Raw genomic sequence first — 10,762 nt, forward strand, 5'->3', positions numbered from 1 at the left:
GCCTCATCCAACCTCAGGTTGAATGCCTCCAGGGATGGGGCATCCACATTCTCTCTGGGCAACCTCTTCCAGTGCTTCTCCACCCTCTGAGTGAAGAATTTCCTCCTAATATCTAATCTAAATCACCCCTCTTTTAGTTTAAAACCATTCCCCATTGTCCTGTCAATATCTGATTGAGCGAAAAGTTGCTCTCCATCTTTTTTACAAGCCCCCTTTAAGTACTGAAAAGTTGCAGTGAAGTCACCCTGGAGCCTTCTCTTCTTTAAGCTGAACAGCCCCAGCTCTCTCAGCCTTTCTTCATAGGAGAGGTTCTCCAGCCCTCTGATCATCAAAATAATAAGTAGGACACACACAAACAGTAAATGTAAGCACATACAGCCCAATTTTATGCTGTGCCATGAACACTTGTAGGCCTGCTGCACACCCTGGAGGATAGGCTGTGAAAAAGTGCTGTATTGTGCTAAGTCTTGTCCCTCTCCAACACAGAGATAAGTACTAAAATTTCCTGTACACAGAGGTTCTTTCCCATGCTCCTTGACCTCACTCTACAAGGTCATATACATGTATATGTTCCACCAAACATGTCTATACTGTTGACTGTAGATGCCTGTGGGCTTTGGGTTGGTGTTACCTGCTCTACGTAAAGACATAGGGCTGGCTGCAAGAATCCATCCATGCTACTTATCAATGGTGGGATTATGGTGGAGAACAGCCCAGATGCCCTCATACTCACTCACCCACAGGGCAAATTGTGATTTGCTGGTACTTGCCCTGAGAGCTTGCACACCTTCTGCTCCCCTTTCCATCCCTTCCAAATAGTCTTCATTCTTGTGTAGGCTTCCAGGTGCACTGGTAGGAGCTGCACAAGTCCTATCTCCTCTCTAAAACTCATAGGAGGTGTAACTTCTTCCTGCATTTTCTATACACTGTCAAAACAAAACAAAACAAAGGATTTGGTGGTGAAAACCATGCAATTCAGCCCTCATAGCCTCCTCCAACTTGTTTGAAAATGCAGAACTGGGCAAGTCCAGCAAGACTGTATTTGTACCCATGTCTGGGCACACCTTCAAACTGAAGAGACTGTCCAAATTCTTCCTGTCTGGGTCTATCATGTCCATTTCTCTTCTGTTCTCCTACCCAACCACCTAATTCAAGCTCTGTTTGAGAAAACTGTTTTGAAAAACTGTTAACCTTCTTTTCTGGCAACTGATGGCTCACAGGTTTTTAGCCTTCTATAAAGGTGAGTGGACCAAAGAGTGACACAGAGTTAGAAAGGAAATAAATTCAACCTCCTTCAACCAACTGTCCCAGTCCTCTGATGTGCACGGCCAGCACTTATACATCCAGAGACAATCCTAGCTGACACATGGAGTGCTAGCTACTAGAGGAAGTTCATTTATTGATCCAAAGCTCTTTTCAGTACATGGCAGTTACACATATGACAACTCTAGACAGTCAGACACGACTTAAACTCATGATGACGTAAAATCACATCTTTGGATATAGCAAAAGAAATACATTTCAGTTGCTTTCCACCTTCCAAAACAGTTCAGATTAGTCTGAGTAACTGAACTCAGTGCCTTATTTTCTACCACATTTTCTATTTTTTCCTTAGATAATATTATATTTTCTTCTACATCATTATTTTAACAGCATTTGGTGAAGAAGAAACCCTTTAGATGCTCCCAGAGAAAGATCCTTCATGGATGAAAGGTTTCTCTTTACACTTACTTGCTTTATTTTCTCTGTTGTAAAGGATTTCATAAAGAGTTTACAGCTTTATTATATACGATCAGTGTTATGTAAGATTAAGGCATACAAATTATTATTTAGCACCATATTTTAGCACCGTTCTCTTTACAAATCAGGTTGATCCATTAAAATTGTATTTCATTTATGTGACAAGACTTATTTTTCATAAATCCATAGCTATATTCTTTCTTATTTGCACACAATACTTTCCCCATTTTTTTCCTGGCACAAATTTCAGACTCCTTGCCCCATATTCTGTCTCATACCACTTGGCTCTCAAATGAAAATATCTGTCTCACCTGCCATCAACTCCAGGTCAATTTACGCATGCAAAAATATAAATACATGTTAACTCATGCTCACTTATTTCAATTTGTATGTTTGACTGTAATCTTATCACAGCAGGGATTTATTTTGTAATTAAAATAGTAGAACAACCATTTCAGGTGAAGCTTCTAGGCCAAAATGTTAAAAAATACCAGTAGTTAGTGAAAATCCATACACATTAAAAACCTGCCTATCAGTGTTATCATTGTTAGTTTTTGACAGATGCTTATCTAACAATATCTGATCCCCTTCAAGGCTCTCTAGAATGAAGCTCTTGCAGCCTCTCAGGGCTTTTTATCTTACATGCAGTTACCCTTATATTGACAGTAGGGTATAGAAGTTCTGATTCTACTGAAATTTTCAGGCAGGTCACTATGAAGTGTGATACTCAATATCATGCCTCTGTCTAATGCGGTTTGGTGGATATAGGGAAATGGCACAATAGTCAAGTCCACATATATGTTGCTGCAAATGTGATCCTAAATCCTTTCAAGTATCTCAAGTCCCTGGTGCAAAAGACTAGTAAATTTGCAATGGCTTCATTTTCAATTACTTATATAATCAGTACAGTGCTTCTGAACTGTTTGTTTTAATATTAGATTATATACATGACACACTTTTTCCTCTCCCCAAGAGCTCTGATCATCCTGTTCACAGAAAATAGCCTCATAGGAAGTGTCAAAAATAATTAGAGAAGAACTGGAGCTTTTGACACATGAAAAGAAGTGGGAGGAAATTGCAGATAAGATATCAGCAAACTTTTCTATCAATGTGAATAGAAATGAAAGAGTTAAAGATACTGATTTTTGAGCTATGATTATTCCATTTCTCCATTTTCAGTTCTTTGAGATGTGACAATTCACATTTCTCTGACTGACTGGTTGCTTAGGACAGCCCCTGCACAACATAGACATGCTGTCAAGATTGTCTTCTGCATGACAAAGACAAGAAGAATAACAAAAATAAAATAGGAATGTTGAACATGCAATAGGCAAATGGCACAAGGTGTTTCATCAGCCTCTGTTTTTTAACAAAAAATGCAACAGGCCATGATAGAAGCTGTGAGCAAGTTTGCCTTTGGCAGTATGTTTTGAAAACAGTGCATTACATCCACTGCTTTTCTCAGTCAGTACATTTTCTTCCACAGCCACATAGATGGGGATCTTCCTGAAATATGTCCAGAAAGGTTACTGTGATTGTATCACTGTCTTTGATCATCATGACTCATTGTGAAAGTGGCTAAGAAAAGACACTATGGCATAGACTCAAAGCATTACTAGGCACTATTTCTTTTTAATCCAAGCAATGTTAATAACAAAGCGTCTGCTCTTTGTACACTATCACTGTGGACAGTGCTCACTCTAGGACTTACATATAAATGAATGCAAGTGCAGCTACACAGGTTTGCTGCTGCTAGAGAAATGCCCCATTACTGGCAATTGTAAGTAGCCTCTTGCTTAAGAAGTTAAAGACTTCTGGAAAATACCCAGTAGTTCCCCTGACTATACACTAACAGTGTGCATTGTGTGGGAGATCCCATCCTGAACAACAAAACCCAAGTTTTAAAAACATTCAAAGATTTTGTTTTGTTGTTATTGTTCAGGGCAGCTGATCTGGAAATTGAATACCATTGGTAGCAAAAGTTGGGCTTATTGTTTTGATCCAGGTCATAAATCTTATTTCTTACTAACACAGTTTCTGTATTTTGAGACTTCAAAATTTGATCCTTTCATGTTTTATCTAATTCACTTCTTGCTCTTGCCATTTTTTAAGAAGAAAATATATTATTTTTTGAATGAATTTGTCATTTGAGGGACAGATTAGCTTCTTTTATTGCACAGGTTAATATATTCCAGGCTAGGAAAGAAGAACTACTTCAGACATTTCAAACCTCAAGAACAAAGGAAGGGGAAAAAATGCATTTTTAAAAAAAATGTGAGAGTAATTTGGCCACAAGAAAAAAAAAAAAAGTGAGAGAGAGAAGAAAACACCTACTGAATAAAAGTTTGAAAGTTACAAATCTTAAGAACCTAATAGCTCTACAAAATATTTAGTTGTAATTCTGCTTGTTGGAGGTTGAAGTTCAAACATTGACATCCTCCAAAATACACAAGGATAGCTTGCTGACAGTACTTTCACTTCTATAATTGGAACTTCCCAATATTTGCAGTTCTGAAGCCTTTCCTTTACATCACTGTAGCCTAGTTTTCACTTTCAGCCCTGCAACCTGCAACCTCCACCCCCATGCTCTGGGGCAATGCTTTCAACTCTGCACCAGGAGTGACCTGACAGGTCTGTTGTGTTGAATTTGGGGTGGGACACTGATAGGTTAATTGGCTTTCCTTTTCTTCCTCTCACTTTATAGCTTTAATCTAAAACTACTTGGGATCACATTGCTCAGAACATAACAGGTGTCAAAGTTCATTTAAATGTCTAATAGACTTTAACCAATGATGGGTAGCACAAAGCTTAAAGGGCAATCAGAGCTGCAGCATCATCAGCTGAACAAAACCTGCTCCAATCAACACTATTAGCCTAATGAGTGACAATGGAAGCACGCATTTATAGGTGGAAAAGATGTAAGGGGGGAAGGGAAGGGAAGATGTTTGTTTAGTTTTGGGGGGAATTTTACATTTTTCTGTTCTACCTGCATATTTGTTTTTAAATTCACTTTTGTCCAGTAATATATATTTTATTTAGAGTTTGTGGGCTGTCAGCTGTAAATTCTTGGTAGTAAATCTGTATGCATGTAAGTTTATATTGTCATTTGCTATGCTATAAGGACAAACTCCTAATTTAGTATTAACTGTTGGGGTTGTTATAGTGTTAAATATTAGGAAGAAGCTTAAATATTTTCTTTCCTTTCACTCCCTGTTTTTGGTAAACAAATTCATCACACTGATTTGTTTGTTCCTCTTACAAAAGACAAGTGCTCACATGTGTTTAGGCTCTGAAATTGCTATCTGTAAGTGGTTAATTTTATTATTTTTACTTTTGAAAAAAAAAAAGGGGGGGAGGGAAGGAATAAAGAGTTATCACACCATATTCAACTCTCTACATACCTTTCTAGACTGGTGATGTCAGAGAATTGTGAGACTTCAGGAAGGATTCAGACTAAATCAGTCTCTAGTGCATCAGCCACTCACAGGGCTTACTTTGTTCTCTTTGTCCTAAAGAGTATATGCTTTTCATGCTATGAAGAAACGAGTGAGTTGAAGGTGCATCTCTGACTTCACACTTGCTTTTTGGGCAAATGGCAGCTATAGATTGCAACTCAGGAGATTCTTGCCTCTGAAACATTTGCTTGTTTTATATATATATATATATATGTGTGTGTGTGTGTGTGTGTATATATATATATATATGTATATTAAAAGGAGAAGAATTTTCACTAAAACTTAAGGAACATGATGGGAGGATGTCAAGAGGATGGAGCCAGTCTCTTCATCAGATGTGCCCAGCAACAGGATGAGAGGCAACAGGCACAAACTAAGGCACAGGGGGTTCTGGCTGAATATGAGGGGGCACTTACTTACTGTGAGGGTGACAGAGCACTGGAACAGGTTGCCCAGAGAGGCTGTGGAACCTCCAACTTTGGAGGTATTCATAAACTGCTTGGGTGCCATCTTGCACAATGTGCTATAGATATTACTCTTGGCAGGGGGGTTTGACCAAGTGATCTTCAGAGGTCCCTTCCAACCTCTGCCATTTTGTGATTCTATGGTAATAATTATTTCAAAAAGGAGCAGAAAATTATTTCTGTGCAGACCTCAAACCAATTGTTGTTTGAAAAGCTGGTAACATCTCTGAGACTAGATATGTTATGTATGTTAAACAGTTAAAAACAATTTGGTCATCCTTTTAGTTAAAAAATAAGTACAGAAGTATCAGTGATTTCTTGTTTGGGACTGTAGCCATCCAAAAGTGAAATAATTACTTAAAGCTTTTTGGTTGTTTTTTATTCAAAGCCATTTGACTAGGCTCTCTCTACAGTCAACAAGAAAGAACAATGTTCATGGAGGGCAATCCAACTGAGTGCTTTTAGAAGAGATGGGCTATCACTTGAGGGTGTCCATTCTTCCATTTAAAGGATAAATCCTTTTTGTATCCCTCTTCAGAGGGAGTGTGTGCGGGGTGGAAATCTCTTCAGATCATGTAGCTGACTACTTACCTGGCTAAAGTTATGCAAGGAATAGTTCAAGAAATCACCAAACTATCAAGTAATATTTGATGTTGGTTATGATCTTTGTTATGCAAATGTTATTTCATCCAAAAGTCATTTTTGTCTCATGAGAAATCCCAGGAAGGGCTTTTGTAATATGGGACCTAACATATCTAGACATTGGTCTAGAGTCTGAATACTGTGTTTTGAGTTCTTTTCTCTGTCCAGAATTAGGAAAGAAGTTTCAGCTCGTCCTGTGTACTTGTTCTAAAAGAAATCTGCTATTTTCTGACATGCAGACTTTTAGGCTAGTTTGCATAATCTCCAGTGTTGCAAATCGTTCTAAACAATTTAACTCTCAATTATGGATATAAAACCATGTTACTGAAACCTGCAATATTCACATTCAACTGTTCTCAGACTTCAGAGTAGTTTTTTTCCATTTCTGTAATGATTCCTTTTATCACACAGTAAGTTTTTATGCTTATGAAAATGCAAACATACGAGTCTTACTGAAAAATTCTGTATGCGTAATTCAAACAGAACTGTGTGAAAGATGAAGTCATGTGAACTGTGAAAAGGCTACTAATTCTTCCTTAATGTAATAAGTTGTTGTTTTTTTTTTTTTGTTTTTTTTTTTTTTGACAGAGCAGATGAGGCAGCTCTTTATAGAGAAGATGACGCTTTCAAAAGGTGGCCTGTCAGAGGCCAGTTGCACTCTTGGAAGAAGGCGCTCAATAAATAGGATACCATCTTGTTTTGAATTCAAATATAAACACACTAATATTGCATAACTAGTTTAAAAAAAAAAAAAAGTATAACAATTTTCCTAGCCAATGTCCTAGCAAAAGTAGTTTTGTCATTTCTAGGAAGAGGCCACAGGCTTTATGCTAACTCTGCCAGGCTGTAGTCTTATCAGTGAGGCTTGTTACAAGAACTTCCTGGGTGAATACAAGCTTGATCTAGCATCTCTTGTTATATAAACAATTTGAACATGGGATAGCAGTGAAGTCTTTGAAAATATGGGCGCATGTTGAAACAGAGCCCCTAGAACTAAGTCAGCAATGTGTTGACCACTCACTGGTGATCAGTACTGGGCACTAAAAAGATGTATATGGGAGAGCTGTGAAAAGACTGCTTTTGCTCCAGGGAGGTGGTGGTGGGGGAACAGCAGCCTCTTCAAGAGAGTTTAAAGGAAAATAAACATAAAAAACAACAAAATAAAAATCCACAAAACAAAAAGCAGCAGACCACAATGAAAGTAGCAGCCCTATGGCATCCTGCAGTGCAGAAGTTAATGGATAAGAATTCTCTAGATACCAAAATATTTTATAAAAGACAACATGGAACATAAAGGTCATAAAGAATGAATTTTCCCCCTTTGATTCCAGCTTCCTCTGAAGAATTCTCAAAACTGGCCTTCTGGCCACCTTTTTTGCCTCAAGGGCTAGGATTATTAAGGACAGGACCCTTGGCCCTAACTACATGTTGCTATGTGGTAAAGCACATTCAAAGCTATTTAGAGGAATATTGTTAAAAGAATCCATTTGACTATGTGGTGATGGTTATTAGTAAGTACCAGAAAAACAAACAACAAAGCCAGCTGTGTGTGGTGTTAACATTAGACAAGCCACTTAACATCAGACAGGTCATAGAATTCTACAAAATCTGTAAGGCATGTGGGGTTAGAATTTAAGTCTGCCCTTATTCATGTGTGTTCTAAAAACTCCCATCACAGCGGTCTCTAGTTCTCTGATTAGTACAGGAGTACAGTTGCAACATAGTAAGGAGTCCAGTAAGGCGTTTTATGCTCAGTAGTGAAAGAATCAAATATTTTATTTAATATACCTAGCGTTTATGTATTTCATGTTACAAAGACAACTTAGGAATGCATGGGAAAGACTTAGAAAATATAATGGAAATTCTCACCTAATCTGAGAAGTCTGCAATATAAATATCTGCATCTAGTCTAAGTTTTGAGCCTCCTTTTGTATTCAGCGGAGTGAAATAAACTCTTTTGAAAGTCTAGTCATATGTACTATTTTTGAGTGTGATTAAAGTGACCCTTGAAAGCCCTATTTTTTTGTCTCTTTGTAAAGAGAGCCCAGTCAACTAGCTCAAAGGTGACAGTATGAATTGTGAACATTCCCAGTTTGACAGGGCAATCTTGCCCTTTAGCTATTAGATATATTTGGTCCTGAAAGCTCAGTTCACCAGAACTATGCCTTCTCTGTCTTCTCCAGGGAAGTTCCTAGAATCTTGTTTTAAACAACATAGGAAATCTCTCTAAGATGACTCCTATTTGCTACTCTTTATTCTTAAATAAGAGTTTCTTATTCTTCTCCAGGCAATCCAGTTTCTGGGAGCAAGTTGATTAGTTATGAATAAGTCCACATTAAAGGTGTTATGCAAAGGTGTTTCATTTTGTTTTGTTTTTCTGCTAAAAGTGGTGTTCCGTTTCCCTCCTCTTTAAGCCTTTTTTTTTTTCCGTTTGGATCCCACCTGAGCTCCGTATGATTGTATGTGGTGCAAGGTTCTATGTAAATTGAGAAGAAACTCTGGGGTCAAAGGTCTGGCAGTGTGAGGCCAGATGCATGCTCTTGTCTAGTATCATTGCATGTAGAGTATGTGCAGTGATAAAATTATATTAAAGATGCAAGAGATTATCAAAATTTCTTCTACCTCACTTGAAATATGAACTGTAGATATCTCCAGTCCCTGTCATATCAGCCAACACTGTTCTCAAATCTTTGTATTAAAGGAATCCTATCACCTCCCTAGATAGCCTGATTCAGATCTTAACTGCCCCAAGTAGCAAGATTTTTCTAACATGTAAACTAAATCCTCTTTGTTGCAAGTTAAGCTGATTACTTCTTGCCCTCCTCCAGAGGACATGTAGAATAACCAATCACTGTCTTCACATTGAGAGATGGGCAGAAAAATCTTCCAGTTTATCAACCTCCTTATTTATTTAGCAACATCATTCCAGTTCTTAAATTACTTCTTTAAATATTGTGGCTTTTTGAAGAATCTTGTTTTTCTTGCTGTCAGGTTATTCTCCATTATTCCCAGGCTTCTTTACATGCTGTGCCGAAAGCAGGAAGCTCTTACTAGTAACAAGTAAAGCAGAATTGCATTGTTTGTCTTACATACATACAACACTTCTGATAATATATCCCAGAATGAAATAATAAAATTTTCATTTTTTTTTTTTTTTTTTAATGAAAGTGGTATTTCATAGTCTGTGAATCACTATAACCCCAGATATTTTCTGCAGCACTGCCTACCCATTTATTTCCCCATTTTGCTCTGCTACATTTACTCTCATCTTCCAGACCTTACAGTTTTGAACAACTTGTTATGAAATTTTGTCTTATTTCAGGCTCCTTCACAAAATGTTCAGGTTCTTTTGAATGCCCCAAAACTTCACTTTTTCCCTTTTCTAGTTTGGCATTAGTTAAGATTTAGTGTGCATTACTGAAACAGGCACAGTGCTAATGAAGCAGTTTTATGGAGTTGGACTCATGATAGACTTCTGTAGGAGTATATATATGAAATGTCATCACAGATTGACAGTAAACCTTAGTTTAAATGCTGAATTTCTCCTTGGTCAATCACTTATGGATTTAATCTAAGTAATTTCTAGGGTGTAACCAGGTTGATTTATGAAGTTTGTCTGTAATTTCAAGCATAAAAAGTCAAGTATCAGGTTGAAAGTTGGGGGGAGAGGGAGAGAAACAGAAGAGGAAGGAGTTGGAATTGGACCAATGGGTCAATAAAAGTTACTGTTGGTCCATATGGCATCAGGAAAAGAAAGTATACTGGGGAATAAGAAGATAACGCCAGGCACAAATCTTCACAAAGATTTTTTTTGAGGAAAAGGAGCAGAAGAAAGCTAACAGAGACATAATGTAGGTTGGGAAGTATATGTGAAAAGACGCATTTTTCTTTAGCCAGAAATGGACCAGATTTGAAGTACAAAAATAATTTGGAATGTAACAAGACCATATCAGCTAGAGCCTTCTCTCAGAATTGTTACATGTAACCAAGAAAAAACAGCAGAAGCATGTCTGAGAAATAGGTCCCAGCTCTTTCTCATGGAAACAACTACCCTTAGAGGGAATACCCTTTAAGGTCAACAGAGAAAACAGGTCAGAAAACTTAACAGTATAACAGAGGGAAGGCACACTGTGATAGGAGATTGAAGGTGTGGATGACAGCTGAACAGGTGGATGAAAGGAAATAACAGTAAGATATAACAGATCCCTGTTTATCTCCTCAGAAACAACAAGAACAAAAAATCCCTCACCATAGCAAACATAGGAATTGGAATGGATTACATACAGTGAAAGCTTAAGATCACATAGCCATTTTCAAAGCTAGTTTGCTAAACCAGAGAGATTTTAAGTAGTTTAACCCATGCAGTAATTGTATGAGATTTCCCTTTTTTGTTTGCTAACTGTAAATGTCAAGAGTCAAATCAGGATCATTAAGAGCAGGAGATGGTATTAAGAGTTATAC

At 37.5% G+C, this 10,762-nt stretch overlaps 1 long non-coding RNA gene across 2 annotated transcripts; it reads left to right on the top strand.

The window, feature by feature from the left end:
* Positions 1-2,041: 2,041 nt before the first annotated feature.
* LOC137864481 (uncharacterized) lies at positions 2,042-8,074 on the top strand. 2 transcript variants are annotated; one of them, XR_011101518.1, is made up of 4 exons: positions 2,042-4,828; positions 5,005-5,044; positions 5,150-5,297; positions 6,048-8,074. It is a non-coding gene; the product is annotated as an uncharacterized lncRNA (long non-coding RNA). The 2 variants fall into 2 exon arrangements; XR_011101517.1 differs by lacking the exon at positions 5,005-5,044 and having other exon boundaries at positions 2,054-4,828.
* Positions 8,075-10,762: the final 2,688 nt, after the last annotated feature.

The sequence above is a fragment of the Anas acuta genome, chromosome 14, assembly GCF_963932015.1.
Source record: "Anas acuta chromosome 14, bAnaAcu1.1, whole genome shotgun sequence".
NCBI classification, from domain to species: domain Eukaryota; kingdom Metazoa; phylum Chordata; class Aves; order Anseriformes; family Anatidae; genus Anas; species Anas acuta.